A 20,056-nucleotide genomic window follows, 5' to 3' on the forward strand; every position below is an offset into this window, starting at 1 on the left:
TTTCTTCTGTATAATTCTACTTGCTCTCCCCTTGAGCACTCCCCAACTGAAAGTATGTTTTAAAAAGGAGAAATCAAACCACTTTTCTGGGCTCAGAGATCTTTCCAGGCACTAGCTTCTCTCCATAGGCAACTGTAAATAAACAGAATCAAATCTGAGTCAGTGTGTTGCACATCTCTACAGTACCCACTCACTTGGGAAGAACACTTAAACAAGTTGTAATTTATGTGCTTGTGAATGATATGTTCTCTAGATATTGACATTAGTCATGATTACTCTGTCTTCATAAAGCAGTGCTAATAATTCACCATCACAGAAAAGTTCTGCAAAAAAAACCCCATCCTAACTCTCAATTACCCCTTAATAAAATATTTCAGTTTTACTATTATGCTTTAATTTCTTCTTATTCTTCTCAAGATAACAACTTATGTGAAGATAAAACAAAGTAGGTATTTTAACACTAATCATTACAAAATGTATGATAGTGTCCAGGCTGGTTATGTCTTTCTGTTTATTTTATCTTTTATAAAAATAAAAAATCAAGTAAACTAAAATGACAAAATATACTACATGAATGTAGACTGTAGATAAAGCCAGCCAGCCAGACAAACCAGAATGTAGGTTCTGCCCCATTCCTGTGGAGCCTGAAGATGTCTATTTATCCTCTCAATTTTGCAAGTGAAGACTGGAGACCTGTCTAATGCATAAGACATGAGGGGGCTCCTTAGTAATAGGCTAACATACCCAATCCTGGCAGAATATCTTGAATCATAAAATTAGGATAAAATACTGATTATACTGTATTATAATAATTTTTCAAACTTAAAAGTACACACCCATATTAGTTTTTTTTCCCACAGAGAAAAAGACTGAAGGAAATTACTATTATTAAACAAAATGTAACAAGTATTGGATTACTTTTTTTCTTTGAATTGTAATGTTTTCTACTTATTTCTAGTGAATAGGCATTATGTCTTTGGCCAAGTTATTCATTTAGGTATAAAACATTTCCAGGTGAAAAATTTGATTGTTCTCTCCTTCAAAGTGTCAATTGCAAAGAAAGTATGATTCAGGAAATTTCTTCTTTAACTTCTTAATAAAAAAATCCTGATTAATCACTCAAATGTAAAGACTATTCCTGGAAAATTTATATAATTATGTGTGAATTTAGAAAGTAAATAACTGAAGTTCAGAAGAAACATCAATTATCACATGAGAAGATGAAGTATTTATGTTCTAAATGTCCGGCTTCTAAGGGAAAAGACAAACTCTAGAGCTCATTAAATACTTGAACTTTTCTCTCTGGAATTGGGCCAAGAAATCTTCCCTGGAAATTGGTCCCAGAGGATGACCAAAGGCTGCAGTGTTCTGAATGCACAGTATATGAGGTCAGCTGGGAGGAGAGGCACACACTGGTCTGTTTCCATTCACACTTTTCAGAGGAAATTTCTGTGAGACCTTTCCATTTGATCAAGACTTGAACAAAATTCCTAGGATGATAGAGTTTACCTCAGAATAAAAATAAGAATCCAGAAAAATATAAAGATAAATTATCCCTAGGAAAAAAACCAGATTACAGTAATTTTCAGCTCAGTGTATGGTTTCCTATTTTATTTCTGAGAATATTTTGTGCTTGACAAATTTCTAAACAGACAACATTGAAAGACAGTTTTTCAGCAACTTTGGTGCACAGTAAGTATTCAGAGAACTGGATAAAATAAATGGGATTTTATCCAAAAATGTGCACACACATTATTTGGGCCTCACCATAATGATAAGTTTTGCAGAAAAAGTATTATAGAGTTTGTGAAATCAATGTATTCAAGCAATGTACAATTTCTAAAATACAATTTTTTGAGGAAAATTGATTTTGAATGGGCAAGTTGAAAAATACTTTGTTACCAGAGCTGAAGGTCCATATTGCCTCTAGCTGCCTCAAAAAACATATGGAAGAGTCATTTTGGTGGAAAGAAAAGGGTGTATTTCCTCCACAGGAGAGACAGGAGCCTCTGCTCCCCACAAATCTCTGTCTCCCTGTGTTAATTTCTGCCAGGGCTTTTATGCCCAAGTGACTCCAAGCTCCCTGCCTCCCTTTTCCAAGTTTAAGCAGACCTTGACCTCCTGGGGTTGTATCTGAATGTTCTTCTCAGGCAGTCATGATATTTCTGAGACTGAGCATTAATTCTCTGTGGAGTCACACGAGTGGGGATAAGAAGAGAACTCCTACTCTCAGCCAGGAGAAGCTGGAGAAGCAGCCTATTTTTCAAAATCAAAAAGTTTTAAATATTAATTTTTTTCTCTTACTATATTTTCAGGAATTTAATATTAATGTGAATCATATTCACACAATATGGTGTAAATCTGTGAGAGAAGATGAAGAATGTACTAAAGATTGTGTTGGTGGTAAAAGGGGAAGAGCCCAAACAGCTTCAATTAAAACTTCCCCTAGAAATGTAAAAAAGCATGATGAATTGAGGCATGATGGAGTGTGCCCTTCAGTATCAAAATCCTTTAGAAGTTTACCTCATTCCCTCACCACCTGAAAATATAACCTTTGAAGACCCATTCCTAGATGTGATCCTTCTTCTAAGGGTTCTACATGCCATCAGTAGATACTGGTATTACTTGTATGATAATACAGTATGCAAGGAGATTATTCAAACTAATGAATTTATTAACAGTAAGTTGACAGCAAAAGCAAATAGGCAGCTTCAAGATCCTTTAGTGATCATGACAGGAAACATTCCAACCTGTCTTACTGATGTAGGAAAAATCTGCCCATTTTTCTTTCCTTTTGATACCTGACAAATGCTTTTTTATGTAACTGCATTTGACTGGGACAGGGCAATGCAAAGATTACTTGATACCAACCCAGAAATCAACCAATCTGATTCTCAAGATAGCAGAGTTGCACCTAGATTGGATAGAAAAAAACATACTGTGAACAGAGAAGAGCTGTTGAAACAAGCCAAGTCTGTGATGCAGGACCTTAGCATCTCCCAGGCCATGTTAGAATCCAGTATGAGAACAAGATTGGTACAGGTCTTGGGCTTACACTGGAGTTTTATGCACTTGTATCTCAGGAACTAGAGAGAGCTGACTTGGGTCTCTGGAGAGGTGAAGAAGTAACTCTTAGCAACCCAAAAGGAAGCCAAGAAGGGACCAAGTATATTCAAAACCTCTGGGGCCTGTTTGTGCTTCCCTTTGGTAGGACAGCTAAGCCAGCTCATATCACAAAGGTTAAGATGAAGTTTCACTTCTTAGGAAAATTAATGGGTAAGGCTATCATGGATTTCAGTTTGGTGGACCTGCCCCTGGGCTTGCCCTTTTATAAGTGGATATTGCAGCAAGAAACTTCTTTGACTTTGCATGATTTGTTTGACATTAACTCTGTTGTAGCCAGATCAGTGTGTCACCTGGAGGACATTGTCAGACAGAAGAAAAGGCTGGAACAGGACAAATCCCAGGCCAAAGAGAGTCTACACTATGCATTAGAAACACTTACTATGAATGACTGCTCAGTTGAAGATCTAGGATTGGATTTCACCCTGCCAGGATTTCCCAACATCGAACTGAAGAAAGGAGGGAAGGATATCCCAGTCAGAATCCACAATTTGGGAGAGTATCTAAAATTTGTTATCTTTTGCACACTAAATTAAGGTGTTTCTAGGCAGTTTGACTCTTTCAGAGATGGATTTGAATCCATTCTCCCACTCAGTCATCTTCAGTACTTCTACCCAGAGGAATTAGATCAGATCTTGTGTAGCACTAAAGCAGACATTTGGGATGCAAAAACCTTGATGGAGTGCTATAGGCCTGATCATGGTTATACCCATGAGAGCTGAGCTGTGAAGTTCTTGTTTGAAATTCTTAGTGATTTTGATAATGAGCAGCAAAGGTTGTTTCTCCAGTTTGTGATTGGTAATCTGAGATTGCCTGTTGGAGGTTTCCATAGCCTGAGTCCACTTTTGACAATTGTCCGGAAGATGTTTGAATCAATAGAAAACCCAGATGACTTTTTACCCTCTGTAATGACTAGTGTGAACAATCTTAAGTTCCCAAACTGCTCAAGCATTGAGATAATGCACAACAAACTATTAAGAGCAGCAAGAGAAGGGCAGCAGTCATACCATCTCTCCTGATCACAAGAAGAAATCAGTCTGCCTGTTACAGCGAAAGAAAAAAATCATGATTTCTTTTCTAAATGTATCATCTGACTCAAGGAATCATGTTATACCTTCTTGTAGGAAAAATAGCTTGCAAATTATAAAAGAGACACTTGGTTGATGTTCATTATGGCCCCATGGTCTTAATGTGATCAGACCCTAAAATGTTGTTGTGATGAGGTTTCTTTAGCAAGTTCTTGTTTAAATTATCATTTATTTGATGAGTGACATTTTTAACTTGATTTGCTGTGTGAAATTTAAAAAGGGATGTTTTATCCAGGCTGAAACAATAAATGTCACTGTGCCATTTATTTAAAAAAATTAAAAAGAGAAGCTCTTATGTCCCCTGCAGACATTCTGAATAGATAGTTGCAGCTAATAACAAACCATTCATATAGGGAAACAGGGTGAGGTTATGGTGGTGGGATCCAAAACTCACCAAGTCCTTCTGAGGGGCCTAACTGAACAGGGTGGGTGTATTTTTCAATCCTTGAGGAAGCTGGGTCAAGGTGAATTGGTATGTGTCCCAGTAAACTGGGTCAGGCCACTGGAAGGTGACACTAGGCTGGCTAGCTGGGTTGAGGGGCACAATGAAAAAAGCATCCTTTAAATCTAGCACAGTATATGCTTGGTGCTCAGGAGACAGCAAACTCAAGAGGCTATATGGATTGGGGACAATAGGATGCAAAGTTACCACTCTCTGGTTAACTTTCTCAAGTTCTGTACCTGCTTATAATCTGATGTCCTCAGTTTTTGTACTGGCAGGAATGAGGTGTTCCATGGAGACAGACAGGGACTTCGTATCCCAAAGCCCACGAACCTCTTAATGGGAGGGGCTATCCCCTTTCTGGCCTCCTGAGAGATGGGGTATTGTGGAAGGTTCATCCCAGCAAGGGGAATGCCCAGTCCAGTGTGGAAGTTTTGGACTGCTCCCATGGTCCTCTACCTGGGGAAGGTTTTTGAGGAAATCCCTTCCAGAAGATTTTTTAACACTGAACTCTCAGCACCAGTGTCCACCAGGAAATGGGCCATTTGGCCCCCTACTTCAACATTTAACATGGGCTCCAAGGCACCAAAGAGAAGGAGCCTTGGAAACCTCTGTCAGAATCCTCCTTTCCCTCAGATGAGGGTAGGAATATTGGCAGAGGACCTGTGGGGGCATTCATTTTTCCAGTGTCCTTCCTCCTTGCAATAGGCACAGTGAGTTCTGCCCAATGCCAGATGTCCTCCTGACTTTCTTGGCACCCACCCTTTGGGTTTCCTGGGGATGTGTTCCTCTGATGGTGGATCCCAAGATCTTTGCTTGTTTTCTAGATGATCTTTCTGCCACAACTGTGGCCAATTTTTGTTTTTCTTAATGCCTATCATCAAACACCTTGTAAGCTACTTCTGACGGCTGAGGTGGGATCATTCCTTGGGATCCTTCCAGTTGTTGTTATATTCTCATAATATCAGGTACACACTGAGTAACACAAGCCTAACTTATAGCTCTATTGTTCTCTGGAACAGAGGGATCGAACAGGGTATAAACTTGGAAGGCCTCTCTGAGGCACTCCAGAAATGTAGTGGGGGACTCCTCTGGTCCCTGTGTTACATCAGTAGCTTTTGGCAGATCTATGGGTTTCCAAACTACTGCTCAAATCCTCTTCAACAGGTTCTGTAAAAAGTGATGAAAGCCTGTGTTAACCCTGAGGAAATTGTATTCCATTCAGGGTGTTCCAAGGATAAACATTGTTTCAGCAATTCCTTGGCCTCCTCCTCTTCATGACTGACCTATAAGATCTTTCTATCCTGAATCCTTATCCTGTCCCATTTGTCAGCAGTGAACAGGATCAATAACAACTGCTGACAGTTATCCCAGTTTTGTAGAGGAGTCCTAGAGATAGAGTCTATCAGAGAAAACAGAACCATGGGTTTCTCAGAGAATGGTAGACTCTGAGTTATCCAGTTTTAGAGGTCAGAAGTGGACACAGGAATCTATACCAGGATGGCCTGGTTCCTGGGCCTGCCCCATTGAGAGGATGGGCCTTGCTCAAAGGCAAGAGAGTCTCTGGATTGCATCTTCCTGAAGTGCTGACTTCCTGCCTGACTGGGAGATGCTCTCCTATAGGGGGAGAGGTGGCAAGAGAAGTAGAGAAAAAAGAGGGAGTTGGTGGTAGGAGGGTCTCAAAGGATAGGAGAGCAGGGCAAAACACGGGTATATGGAGGTGGATAGGGGAGGACTTCCTTACCTTATGACTGTTGCAGAACTGACAGCCTGAAGGCCATGGGTGTCACAGGTTGTGAAGATGATGACCCCATGGTAGGGAGACTCAGGGCAGGTAGGAGGCTGCCAAGATTAGAAACAGAAAGAACAAGTACAAACAGAAGACACCTGGACATAGAGAAAGAAGCCTTAGTGTTTATGTGGTGCACCCTTGAATGATATCTCAACAGGCAATGGAAGGTGGTGTAGCTCTGTGGGAGGAACCACTCAGCCAGTTGACTGGCTGGGGCCTCAAAGGTACTTTAAGGATGACCCAGGATTTAGGGTGAATTTATCTCATCATGTCAGCACCCATTAGGCCTTTCTTAGATGTGCCCATGAACCACAGTGTGACCTCATTCAGACCCCTTAACTCTGATGGAGAAACTTCCTCATTGTCAGGGGGGAAGACAGAGAAGATTCTGTAGTTTACTCTGTGTTCATTCATTTACCCATTGAAATAGTAATCATTTAGAGGTTGAACACATTTCACACCCATCACTGGGGATTTAACAAATTAGCTGACTTGCAACAAGTCCAAATAAGACAAGCCCAGACCAGAAGGCCACCTCAGTCTTTTTGGTGACCTTAGGAGGGACCCAGAGAACACTTTCCTCAAGGATTATTTTTCCCCACCAGAATCAGAAGGATTCTTCCCTGCAGACCAGACCACCTATAATGCAGAAAGTTTGGAAGATGTCTCAGGAGTCTCTGCAGTCCCCTCAGTGTCAACAATGAGACTATGGGGCCCTGGGTGGTCTCAGGGGGTACCTCCCCTATAGTTTGCTGCTGCATAGAGGAGGAACCACATGAAGGTCAGTCCACCCATTGGTCTCATCTTGCTGGGGCCTCCAGCTGTTATGGATGAGTGACTTACAATAATGAAGATCATCACACTCTGCCAGATTTGAGTCCCTTTCTTAAAGCTGTGGGCTGAGTGGGGGCTAGTGCCTGGATAGTTCTCTTGGCAATGGGAAGTAGTTTGATTTCTCCTTTTAAATCATGCTTTATTTTGGAGAGGGCTTAGGGGAGAGCAAGCAGAATCTTTTTTTAAGTTTATTGGTATATTTTATGTGCACAATACAATTACATTCATCATTGGGATCTTGTTCCTTTACATGATGTATCTTGGTTCTTTTTTTCCCCCATTCCCCTGCCCTCCCTTCACACTGTCCACCCTTCCCCATATACAAGTGTTTGTTTCCATTTTTTCTTTCCTCATATTTTTTCTTTTCACTTTTTTCCTTTCCCCTACCCCTTTAGATCTTTTCTTCCTAGTACACAATATCAATTATACATTTTGATCCTTTTTACACTTTAAGATTTTCACACCAGAAAAACTATTTGGTATTTACATGTGTGTCCTATTTATTTCACTTAAGAGTATGGCCTCAATTTGTATCCACTGAGCTATAAATGTCACTAGTTTCTCATTATTTATGGCTGAGTAGTACTCCTTTTCATAAAAAAAAAAAAAAAAAAAAAAACCTCTTCTTTATCCAGAGGCAGAACCATGCCAGATTATTGGGGGACAGAAGAAAGTTACACAGACTAGCAGAGCTAATAAACATTCAGCAGCTGCAGCAAGTTTACTGCCAAATAGGATGTGGATTTTGAGTGCTTTGTCCAAGCACAAGCTCTTTGTCAAGTACAAGTGTAATTTGAAATGGAGACTTAAGTTGGAGTCAGGATGGCTATCACATTCACAACTCTGCTAAGCATGATGTCAAAGCATTGACTCAATTACAGCCTCTTAAATTGGGCAAATGATTATCCAATTGATTATAGTAGGATCTCACATACATCAGTTTAACAGAGGTTATGCACTGTTTTGTTGCCCAGCTTAGCAACATGGTCTGAAAAGTAATGATTTTTCCTGGATATAGTAGTCCTCTGGGTAGTCAGAAATAGAATCCCCAATTCCATCCTTTGGCCTATTCAGAGTCCAGGCACCTTTGTATCAGAATAATGCCTCGGGTCCCATGTTTCCAAACTATGAATCATTAGTGACATTTGGTCCCCCATTGTAGGAGGCAATGTTTACACAGCCCCAGTTATGGCATTAGAAGTGAGTTAGGGACCCACCACCCTGCTGTCCAAATGGATTGAATCTGGGACACACATAAAAATCAGGAATCTTTAGGATCAGCATGATGGAGAGCACATTTCCAAAGACACATTTTCTTAATGACAGACCCTAAAAGATGGAACAAGACAATTTTCACCAGAAAACATTTTTTTATTTTGAAGTATGACATGATGCTTGAAGTAAGGCATATTCATTAGAAAAAAAAAGAAAACAGAAAATTCATTGACAAAAATGAGAGAATGCAAAACTTGTTAACATTTTGTTTACATACTAGTAATTTTCTCCATTATTTTCCTTTGTGCCCATTAAACTTATAGCTCTGTAGAAATACTGTATTCAGTCTCATTCTAATATTATAAATAAAATACCATAATCTAACATGACATACGACACCTCCCTGTGTTACATATTCCATGGTGTATCATTCTTCACTGAGTGAACCATCTATTCACAGTTGATAAATGCACACTTTGAGGCTCCACAGGAATGGGAGTGAACCTGCATTCCAATTGGCCAGGGTCACGTGTTTCACCTAGAAACTATATGTGTGGAATGTGTTTCTTGCTTTGTGGCACTTGGTTTTGTTTTGTATTTTACAAAAGTAAAATGATCAGAAAGACAAAATCAGCATGGAGCTGGGGATTTAGCTCAGTGTTTCTGCCACCCTGCCTTGCAAGTGGAAGGACCTGAGTTCGATCCCCAGTGCCAAAAGAGAAAAAAAAAAAACTCACATATTTGGGCTGAAGATTTAGCTCAGTGGTTTTGCCACCTTCTGCTGCAAGCACAAGGACCTGAGTTCAATCTCCGGTACCAAAAAAAAAAAAAAAAAATCAGCATGGAATCTAGAATAAATTTTGTAATGAATTCAATAAAAAAAAGCTTGCTTTGGTTATATATAATCAAGTAAAATGTTTTGAAAAGATAAAAATAAATTAAAATATAATAAAACTCTAATATTTCACTCATTATTATCTGTACAAGAAAAGGAATCAATCGGAGGATTGGAAAAAGTAAACAGTATGAATTAAGGAGCATAGATATTGTGAATCTTGCACTAAATCCCAATAAATCAACTGTGATTTACACAGAATAGTTGCCCTCTGAAAAAAAGTGTTCTGTAAACTTCAAGACAAAATTTGTCATGTTGAATAAGAGCTACTTCTGTTAAGTATTATATTTTTCAAGGACCTGTGGAAAAGCCATGCTGTTCATTCACATTGTAAGCCTAACAATCTTAATCCTAAACCTAACCATAATCACAACAATCTTAACCTAATCCTAACAATAACCTTAACAACCCTCAGCCTAACCCTAAACCCTAACCCTAAACCCTAACCCTAACCCTAACCCTAACCCTAAATGTAACATTGAAGTTAAAGCCAAATGAGAGGCTGACAGTGAATATCTAAGCCAGTATCACCTCAATTGGCATGAGATTGCAAGATGCCACAAGGAAGAATATTTTTGTTCAGCTTTTGCCAATGTTGTTACAGTGTTCCCAGGAAAAAACACAGCAGTTTAATCAACCATATTCAAAAAATGCAGTCAATGTTGATGCTTTGGAAGATTTAAGACCCTACAGTGAAGTAAGTAGGTGAAATAAATATGAATAGGGTTCAGCTACGAGGAATAAGGACAGAAAGACTAACATCTCACTTTTATTTACTATGTTAAATGTAATCTGAATCTAATAACCAATGACCACTTTGTTTTGAATCTGTTTGAATGGGAATGACCTCATTTGCCATTTGTATAAAGATTGTGATTGGATGAAAATAGAATTAAGATGTGTTTTGTACATGTCCTAACTCCCCACAAGGAATATAAATTTATGTACTGCAAACAGGGACTGATAAAAATATAAATTAAAACAGGCCTGTTTGGAAAGGTGTGATTATTTCCACTTTTTGATTTTGAAGCTCAGTTAGAACTATTCTTATATTTGTAAATAATGAACCACATCATAGTATGAAATATTAAATCTATGGCTTCATCCATTTTGAATATTATGTGTAATGTTAGTGAAATTACTGCACTTAATAAGCACTGATAAATATTTTGCAGTTGTAAATTTGGTTAGCATAATCTGTTTAGTGCTTTCTTAAATAGCCTCTCAAATGCATTTTGTCTTGAACTCCAAAGAAATATACTGTGCTTTTAGATTTCATCCATTATTTAATGGAGCTATTCATCTTGGTAATCCATACAGTTTTTGAAGTCATTATCTTAAGTGAATTGAACTTTCTCTTGGAAGAGAGACAATATGAGATTTGATCAAAAGATGAATGCATAAATTGAAAAAATTATGGTAAGTGACATATTGCCAAGAAAAATTGGATAAATGGCCTCTAGTTGATGGGAAGCAGTTTTAGTATTTTGAGGGGGTTGATGCCAATGTGTATTTTTACTGTATAATTTTTAAAATTTAAAAGTTTGCCATTTTTTGGATCCTGAATAATAGTATGGTATTTCCTTATCCATCTTACTCACCAAATCTGGCAGTTTAATTTCTTACTCTTCTCCAAAATGAAAATGACCATGAAAAAGTTAGTGTTTTAAGTCAGTTGAGGACATCAAGGCAGCCACCACAGAGTAACTAAAGACAGGAAAGAGGACTTCTGGAAATGCTTCAGAAAACAGCAAGCACAGTGGTGTTGTGTGTTGGAAATGAGGGGAAGTATTCTGACAACGCATCTTACCATAATATTTTTGTACTACTTATACATAATTAATTGATAATATAGACCATTTCCAGTGCTTGTTTGACCTGTTAATAATGGAGTATCTTTATGTATTTTATTATGTATTTGATACTTCTGCATAATTTTAAAACACCTTTATAAAACTGTTTTTTTATTTGCAGTGCTGGAGATCAAACCCAGGCCCTTGCACATCCCAGGCAACCATTTGACACCTGAGGTACATCCCCACACCATTCGTTTCTTTCCAATAATGAAATTCACTTGAATATCATAGCCTTCATATTTGCAAAGTAAGAGCTTTCTCCCTTCCCATAGTTGCTAAGTCCATGTAAACTAGGAATTTCTTTTGTTTTCAGTGTTTCCCCAGGACTGAGTTATAAGATGGCTATCTAGAAAGTGTTAAATTTTAATTCCATTGTATTTTAATTGGTGCATCATAAAGTGATCCCATTCTGTAGGAATATTTACATCAAGGGTCAAGAAGTAGTGAGGACTTTATTTAACAGTGGTGTGTATTGGAATGTGTGGATCTGAGTTTTTGGGTAATGCGAGTGATGCTAAACTCAAGTAATATTAGAGTGACAGAAATGTTTCTTAGATGAAAATAGACAATGCGAGAAAGGCATACAATATTAGAACCAGGTTACTGTCCAGCCTAATGAGAGACTCATTACCGAAGTTCCAAACAGCAGTGGGGGGGGCATTCTTCAGTACATGGGTCTGCTTAGCCTGTGCTTGCCTTCTTGTCTTTGGCAGCCTCTAGTGTGTGCTCAGAAGCCCGCTGTGGCCTCTGACAGAAAGAGAGCATTAACAGTGACTCTGCCAAGCAGTCCGTGTCCAAGAGCGTTCCCTGGAAAGACCAAATCCTTAAGGCTGGTGCAATGTGGCTGTGTTAGGAATCTGAGTGGCAGCATTTTTTTCTGATAATTTTCTATACCACATTACTTGCAAGTTCCTTAGTAGAAGCCCTCCCACACCCCTCCCTTTCCACCTGATTTCCTGTTCTAGAAGTCAGTGTACTATGGACTGCAATTAATAAGTAGCTCATTCTAGATGCTTTTTGCTAGCAAGGTGGCATATGGTGGTGCATGGCAGTAATTCCAACTAACAGGAAGCTGAGAGTGGAGGATCTTAAGTTCAAAGCCAATCTAGGAAAGTGAGAAAAACCTTGTTTCAAAAACTAGTGAAATTAAAAAAAAAATACTCAAGACAAATTTCAACCTGTGGTTTGATGTGGATTTTCTTTTAGTATTTTTTTCCTTATTTTCTACAGTCACATTCTCTTATTTAGTATTTTAAAAAATATTATTTTATTGGTACATTTTAGGTATACAATATAATGACATTCATCATTGGAAATTTGCACCTTTACATAATCTCTCTTGGTTCTTATTTTTGCCACTTCCCCTCCCCTCCCTTCAACCCCTCCATTCCTCCATATTTACAAAGACTTTGTTTCCATTTTTTGATTTTCTCATATTAATTCCATTCCCTTCTTCCCTTTCCCCTATCTCTCCCCTTCCCCATTGCCCCTTTTCTTCCTATTTCACATTATCTATTATACCTTTTAGTCCTTATTTACACTTTCTGTTTCTCACACTAGAGAAACTATTCAGTATTTTCACGTTTTTCCTGTTTATTTCTCTTAAGAGTATCTCCTCAATGTGCATCCATTTAGCTATAAATGTCTCTAATTTCTCATTTTTTATTGCTGAATAGTACTACATTTTATAAAAAAAAAACAAACACAACACATTTTCTTGATCCAGTCTCCAGTTGATGGGCATTTGGGGTGTTTCCAAGTTTTAGGTATAACAAATTGTGCTGCTATGAACATGGTTACACATATATCACTGTGGTATGATTCTTTTAAATCTTTGCAGAAGATACCCAGAGGGAAATAGCTGAGTCAAATGGGACTTCCAGCCCTAGTTCTTTGAGGTGTCTCCATACTGATTTCCACAGTGGTTGCTCCACTCTACACTCCCACTAACAGTGGACCAGGGTTTCTATCTCTCCACAACCCTGACAGCATTGGTTATTAGTTGATTTCATAATAGCAGCCATTCTTTCTGGAATGAAGTGGAATCTCAGCATTGTTTTCATTTGCATCTCTCGAATGACCAGTGATGTTGAACATTTTTTCATGTATTTATTTGCTATTTCTACTTCTTTGTCTGAGAAATGTCTGTTCATTTCAGATGCCCATTTTTGAATTGAGTCTTTAAATTTGGGAGGTCTGTTTTTTTGAGTTCTTTATAGATTTGAGATAGTCGACCTTTGTCTGAGGAAAGGCAGGTAAAGATATTTTCCCACTTTGTGGGTTGTCTCTTCACACTGTTGGTGCTTTCTCTTGCTGTGCAGAAGCTTTTTAAAAAGAAGACATTCCACTTGTTGATTGTTTGTGCTAGTTCACAGGCAACTGAGGTTTTCTTCATAAAATCTTTTGCTACACCAATGTCTTCAAGAGTTCTACATAACCTCTGTTCCAGCTGTTTCAGCATTTCTATTTTATTATTTAGATCTTTAATTGATTTTTACTTTACATTAGTTCATGGTGAGAGATATCAATCTAGTTTTAATCTTTGGCAAGTTGAAACCCAATTTTTCCAGCACCATAAAGAGGCTATCTTTTCTCCAGTGAGGGTGTTTGGTACCTTTATTGAAGATGAGATGGCTGAGTGTGCCTGGAGTTTTTTCTGCATCTTCTAATCTGTTCCACTGGTCCTCAGGTCTGTTTCTTTGCAGAACCATGCTGTTTTTATCACAGTAGCTTTGTAGTATAGTTTCAAGTTGGGGAAAGTGATACGCCCTGCCATATCTCTGCTGCCTAGTATTGCTTTTGCTATTCTGGGTCTCTTCTTGTTCCAAATGAATTTTTGGAATGTTTTCTCAAGGTCTGTGAGGTATTCTTCTGGGATTTCAATTGGGATTGTATTGAATCTATATAGCTGTTTTGGAAGTATGGCCATTTATACTCTATTGATCTTTCCTTCCCAGGAGCAGGGGATGTATGATGGAAAACACAGAATAAATGGACAGATTCCTACATATGTATGAATTACCAAAGTTGAACGAAGACCTACAATTTCTAAATGACCCAATATCAATCAATGAAATTGAAAATGTAATTAAAAACTTATCAACTAAGAAATGCCCAGGTCCTGATGGCTTCACCGCTGAATTCTGAAAGACATTTAGAGTAAGTACTGTCACTATTGTTTAAACTCTTTAATGAAATAGAAAGGGAAGCAATAGTTCCAAATTCATTCCTGGAAGCAAGCATCACCTTGATCCCCAAAGCAGGGAAAGACTCAACCAAAAACGATAATTATATTCCAATCTCACTATGCAAAAATCCTTAATAAGATACTGGCAAATAGAATCCAGAAGATCACCAAGAAGATCATACACCCTGACCAAGTGGGATTCATCCCAGGGAAGCAGGGATGGTTCAACATATGCAAATCAATCAATGTCATACACTATATCAATAGAGCCAGGGACAAAAACCATGTGATTATCTCCATAGATGAAGAAGTGGCATTTTACAAAATCCAACATGCATTTATGATAAAAACCCTAAAGAAAATTGGAATAGATGGTCTCTATCTCAGTCTGATAAAAGCCATCTATGAAAAATCAAAGGCCAATATCATACTAAATGGTCAAAAACTGAAATCCTTCACACTAAAATCAGGAACAAGACAAGGATGTCCACTATCACCACTTTTGTTCAATACAGTTTTGGAAACATTAGCCATTAAAATTACACAAGAGAAAGAAATAAAAGGAATAAAGATAGGAAATGAAGAAGTCAAATTGTCATTATTTGCAGATGACATGATACTCTAAATAGAAGACCCCAAGAACTCCACCAAAAGTTTTCTAGACTTAATAACCAAATTCAGTCAAGTAGCTGGATACAAGCTCAGCACACAAAAATCAATAGCTTTCTGCTACGTGAACAACAGACTCACTGAGAGAGAAATAGGGCAAACAATTCCTTTCACAGTAGCATCCAAAAAACTGAAATACCTAGGAATCAACCTAGTGAAAGACATCAAAGACCTCTTCTCTGAAAATGAGAGCACTCTGAAGAGAGATTGAAAATGATATCAGAAAATGGAAAGATATCCCCTATTATTTAGTAATTTATGTCTATTGCATCCCACCTGGTGTCTAAAAAACTGTTCTAGATCATTTCGTTGCTAAAGACCTTTCATTCCACCCTTGGGGTGAAATTAAGTCCAATAAACTTAATCCAACCAGAAACATGTTATGGCTTAGTATTTCTTAAGGTTTTTGCAAGGTGTAGTATTCCTTCAGTTCCCCCTGTTTCCAGGATGTGGCCATCAGGGCTTTCACTTATGAAACTGGGTTAAATTTTCATCTTCAGAAAGAGATGAATATAAGGATGTCCCCTCGTGTTTTCAGAGGTTTGGACTCATATGTTTAATCTTCTGCCACAAGTAATGCTAGAGTATGTGGAACATTGCAGCAGCCAATTCACATGTTTAGAGATCTTGCCATCTCCAGCTGTGGGCATCTAACCATTTGCTGCTGACAAATCACCTGCATTTTATTATGACCACACTAAAGCCTACTTAAAAGGACCCAGACCTATATTCTTAGCTGTTCCATGTGCCTAGGTCAGTGAGCACTCTCAGAAAGTATAGTTAAGGAAGGCCAGGGTTGAGCAACATTTCCTTCCAGGGTTCTATATATTACTTTTATTGTAAGAATGCAAATCCATAGCAGATCTTTCTAATCCTTAGTACTAAGACACCTAGGAAATCCCACTTTGCTTTTGCATTATGTTGCATTGTTTGTGCCTATTGCATGCCAAAATTGAAATTTTTAAAATAGCATGTGTTTGAGGTTCCTCATATCTCTGCTCTTGACTTTTCCATGCTATTTAATTCCCCAAATTCTGAACAAGTTCATATTCTGGCTCTGACCCTGCACAAGTCATATTCCATCTTGCATCCATACTGGTAGATGAATACTTACAGGGACATCAGAAAGCCTTCAGCTCCCCACCATATGGGTTCCTTTTTCATCATGTGTAGTCACTCTAGTCTCTGTTGTTGAGTCTATTTGAAGCAGTGTAGATTCCCTTAATATAATCAGAGTAAGGAGTTTAAGATGAAGTGTGGGTTGTTCTCTCAACACTTTTTTTTGTTTGGTACCAGAGATTGAACTCAGGACCTTGCACTAGCCAGACAGGTGGCAGAACCACTGAGCTAAATCTCTGGCCCTGTTCCCTCAACTTTTAAGAGAGAAGTTCTCTTAACTCTTAAGAGAGAAGAACACCATAAAAACCATGTTGGGGGAGAGAGCACCACACTGTAAATAAAGAGGAGATATGAACTCAGATTTGACCTCCCAATAATTTAGACTCTTTTTAACATCACTTATACATTGAATTCTACAAAAATTCTAGCCCTCAAAATTAATCACAATGAGGTTGGCTGATCACTTTTCAGTCTTGGTTCAGAAGTAGATGGTCTTGTTGGACATGAGCTTTAACAAGATTCCCACTAATATACTTCAAATATAAGCATGAGTAAGAACAAAACCCTTATGTTGTCCAAGATTAAAGTCTGTTAAGTAATTGCCAGTATTAATAATTACAACTAGCTGTTAAATATATTTGTTTTAATGAAATTATCATATGCAATGGATATTAGATGTTTAGATTGATGTGGAAATTCTATTTACTGAATGTGATGAGCTTGCCGGGATCTTGATGTGCTATGGAATTAGGTGCAGATTATACACACACACACACACACACACACACACACACACACACATATATATATATACATATATATACATATTTATATTTATGCTTCTATCCTTCTCTCCTGTGAGGAAGTGTCTATTGGACCCATGTTTTACCAATGACACTGCTTGTCTCACTTCATTGTGCAAATAAAAGATATTTTATCAACTTACAGTACTGGTAATAAAGTATAATAAAGTAAAATAAAGTGTAGAAGTTGTATTTTTAAACATTAAACTTAGATGGTAAATGCTATTTTAAAAACCCTCAATATTCCTGGGAGTAAATATTTTTCAAGTTAACTCAGACATTATTTGTGTTTAATTACCAATGTGTTTTTAGAAAAAAAAAAATCACAATTACAAGCATCCCCTAGACATCTTCAGGAGAAGAACATGTAATCTCTCCATGATTAGATCCCCAATGACACGAGAGTGAACATAAAAGCCCTTGGTTCTTCTGGTGAGATTGTTCATCTAGAGTCTGTTGGAAACAGCTCCTTCCTTTGTAAGTTGCTTCTGTTTACTGGTCTGGCTTGCATGATTGCCCCTTTGAGGTCAGGGGCAGTGCAGTGTTCCTGTCTTACCTGCCTGAGGAGTTTGAGGATCTGTGAGAGACAGGGATGTGTCCAGAGTAGTGGGAGAGCATCTTCATCACACAGTGACAATGCCAAGAAGCGACCATCTGGTCACTCAATCTGGCCTAGCTTCTGTAGGGATCTAACACATCTTCTTTTAAATGTACCTTCTGTTCTAGATAACAAAACACTTGTGGGTGTTTATTCATAATTTGGGTCAATTTATTTTATAACCTAAGCTTGTTTTTTAATATGTTTGGGAAAAGTTTCCTGAAACATTTTGATTAGAATATTGGTCAATTACTTTTTAAAACAAGAATCCAAGATTCAGTCTTTCCTAACTCCATCATTGCCCTCTTCATTAACTTTCATCACACCTCTAAGTAGAATTCATAGAGTATCAGAAGGGATCATCATATTATAATTCCCAGCACCCTGATGTCATTCTCATGGCCGTTCCCTAATAAGCATTTGAATTTTAATAACAGTTGTGAACTACTAGGGGAATGGCCTTGGGAAATCATTGAAAGCATCAATATTTTCATCCAGGATAAGACATAGTTTATAGCTTGGAGTTTTAGAGATTTAAATTCAGCATCTTGTACTCCACCCCCGTCTCCATCATTCTCTCCCCCCCCCCCCGAGACAAGGTCTCATTGTGTATTTCAGGCTGACCTTGAACTTACTATGTAGCTGAGGCTGTCCTTGAAGTCATGATGATCCTCCTGCCTCATCCTACCAAGGACTAGAATTACAGACATTTAGAATATCATATTGTGTATAGCATGCATTATATATGTAATACAGGTTGTTAATATAAATCTGAACAGAAGTCTGTAGTCATAAGAGGGAAGTGCTGGTGTTTACCTGTTGTGTCATTATCTACTTGGAATAATACCAGGAAGGACAAAGAGATGTACATGTAGGTGGATAGATAGATAGATAATTTTCCTAATTTAAAATGTTCATAATTATTGCAAGGCATTTGCCCTCATTATTAGAGTATAGGTTAAAATGATTTATATTAAATTACACAAAGTCACACAGCCCATATATGGCCAAAGTAGACTGTAAACAAATCTTTAGTAACTCTAAAGAAACATCTTTTCATTGCTAACTATCTTCTTTATTTTGAAAACTGTCAAAATAAGAATAAGTACTACCCTGGAGTACATTACTCCATTCCCAATGGAAGGCAATAATGTAACTTCCATGAGGAAGTGTTTCTGTTCTGATTATCATCCTTCTAATAGTCAATGTACCCATGACATAGGGTGATTTTAATGATTAAATGAGACAAGAAAAATCTTTAGTACTGTGACTATCATGATATTTATTATAGAAAGTCATGATCCAGAAAAAAATTTCATTCCTTTCTGGCCAATTGAGGCAACATAACATAGTTACTGCATGTTTTTCATGTTTACTTCTTTGATTCATTTGCAAGTCCATTTTTTCTAAGTCAAATTTAAATTCCTGCTATTTCAAAATCAAGTTAATTCAAATTCTTCAAGTACACTTCAAATTCTATTCTTGGAAACATTCTGAGATTCTAGAAACTGATTGATGTATTTTTCTATCTCAACAATTTTTATAATATTACTATAGAAATAGATGAAAGCTAGTTTAGGTTGTTCATAAATTTCATTCCTGAGGACATCATATAATTAATTTCCAAGTGATTTTATAACTATGTTGCACATAGTTTATTTGGCCAGCCAACTAATGTTTGATGAATATTTCCTAGTAGTGAGTGATAAAGATATAGATAAAGACATAGAAACAAATTACCAATTTGTCACTTTGGCTTAATATGTGGACAGGATTTAAAGCATTATCCTAAAAACTTCTACCCAAAATATTCAAAAACCTTATATTTACAGACATTTGTTTCATTTCAGTAATAATGGTTGTTTTTTATTTTTAAATTATAAAAATTGATCTAGCATATTCTCAATTAAACCACTCCATCCACTGTCAAGAGATATATCAAACTATTATATATTAAACCTTGGGCAGAAGAAGAAAATTGTTCTAAAATTCTCATTCCAAAACACACTCTGTAAATATATTTTAAGCAATATGTACATTAGTCTTTATATGATCATCAATCTGTTCCTTCATTGATTACTTACTTCACCCCTCACAGCGAGTTATTGTTTCATGATCAGTATTTGAAATGAAGTGGAAGGGAACACTGACCCAAAAACAAAGAACCAACTGCCCAGTGGCAAAGCAGTCATCGATCAGACTCTAGCAAGTAGTTGTAAGAGTTGTAAAATCTTACAGCCACTATCTCTGACAGGTTATATCTCTGAAAGATTATACTTGAAAGCAGTTGGATGTGGTGTCTGTATTTGTTGTGTTTTCACATAGTTTCAGAAAACAAGAAAATGTCTGCATATCTACTTATCTCCTCTTTTCATCTACATAACAAGTTGGGAAGTCAGGTTCTCTAACAAAGGGAAGACACTCAGAAGTTGGAA

The 20,056-nt window shown here is 37.4% G+C and overlaps 1 long non-coding RNA gene across 4 annotated transcripts in view; it reads left to right on the top strand.

Annotated features, from left to right (window-relative positions):
- The window catches only part of LOC147822059 (uncharacterized), a 53,955-nt gene extending 35,635 nt beyond the window's left edge, over positions 1-18,320 (top strand). For all 4 annotated transcript variants that reach the window (XR_015446007.1, XR_015446006.1, XR_015446009.1 and 1 more), the window contains 2 exons: positions 11,364-11,419; positions 14,203-18,320. This is a non-coding gene — a long non-coding RNA (uncharacterized LOC147822059). The remainder of the gene's footprint in view (positions 1-11,363; positions 11,420-14,202) is intronic.
- The last annotated feature ends 1,736 nt before the right edge of the window (positions 18,321-20,056 follow it).

This window comes from Heterocephalus glaber, unplaced genomic scaffold, assembly GCF_053883595.1.
Source record: "Heterocephalus glaber isolate CG9 unplaced genomic scaffold, H.glaber_assembly_v1.0 deba00001673, whole genome shotgun sequence".
Classification (NCBI taxonomy): domain Eukaryota; kingdom Metazoa; phylum Chordata; class Mammalia; order Rodentia; family Bathyergidae; genus Heterocephalus; species Heterocephalus glaber.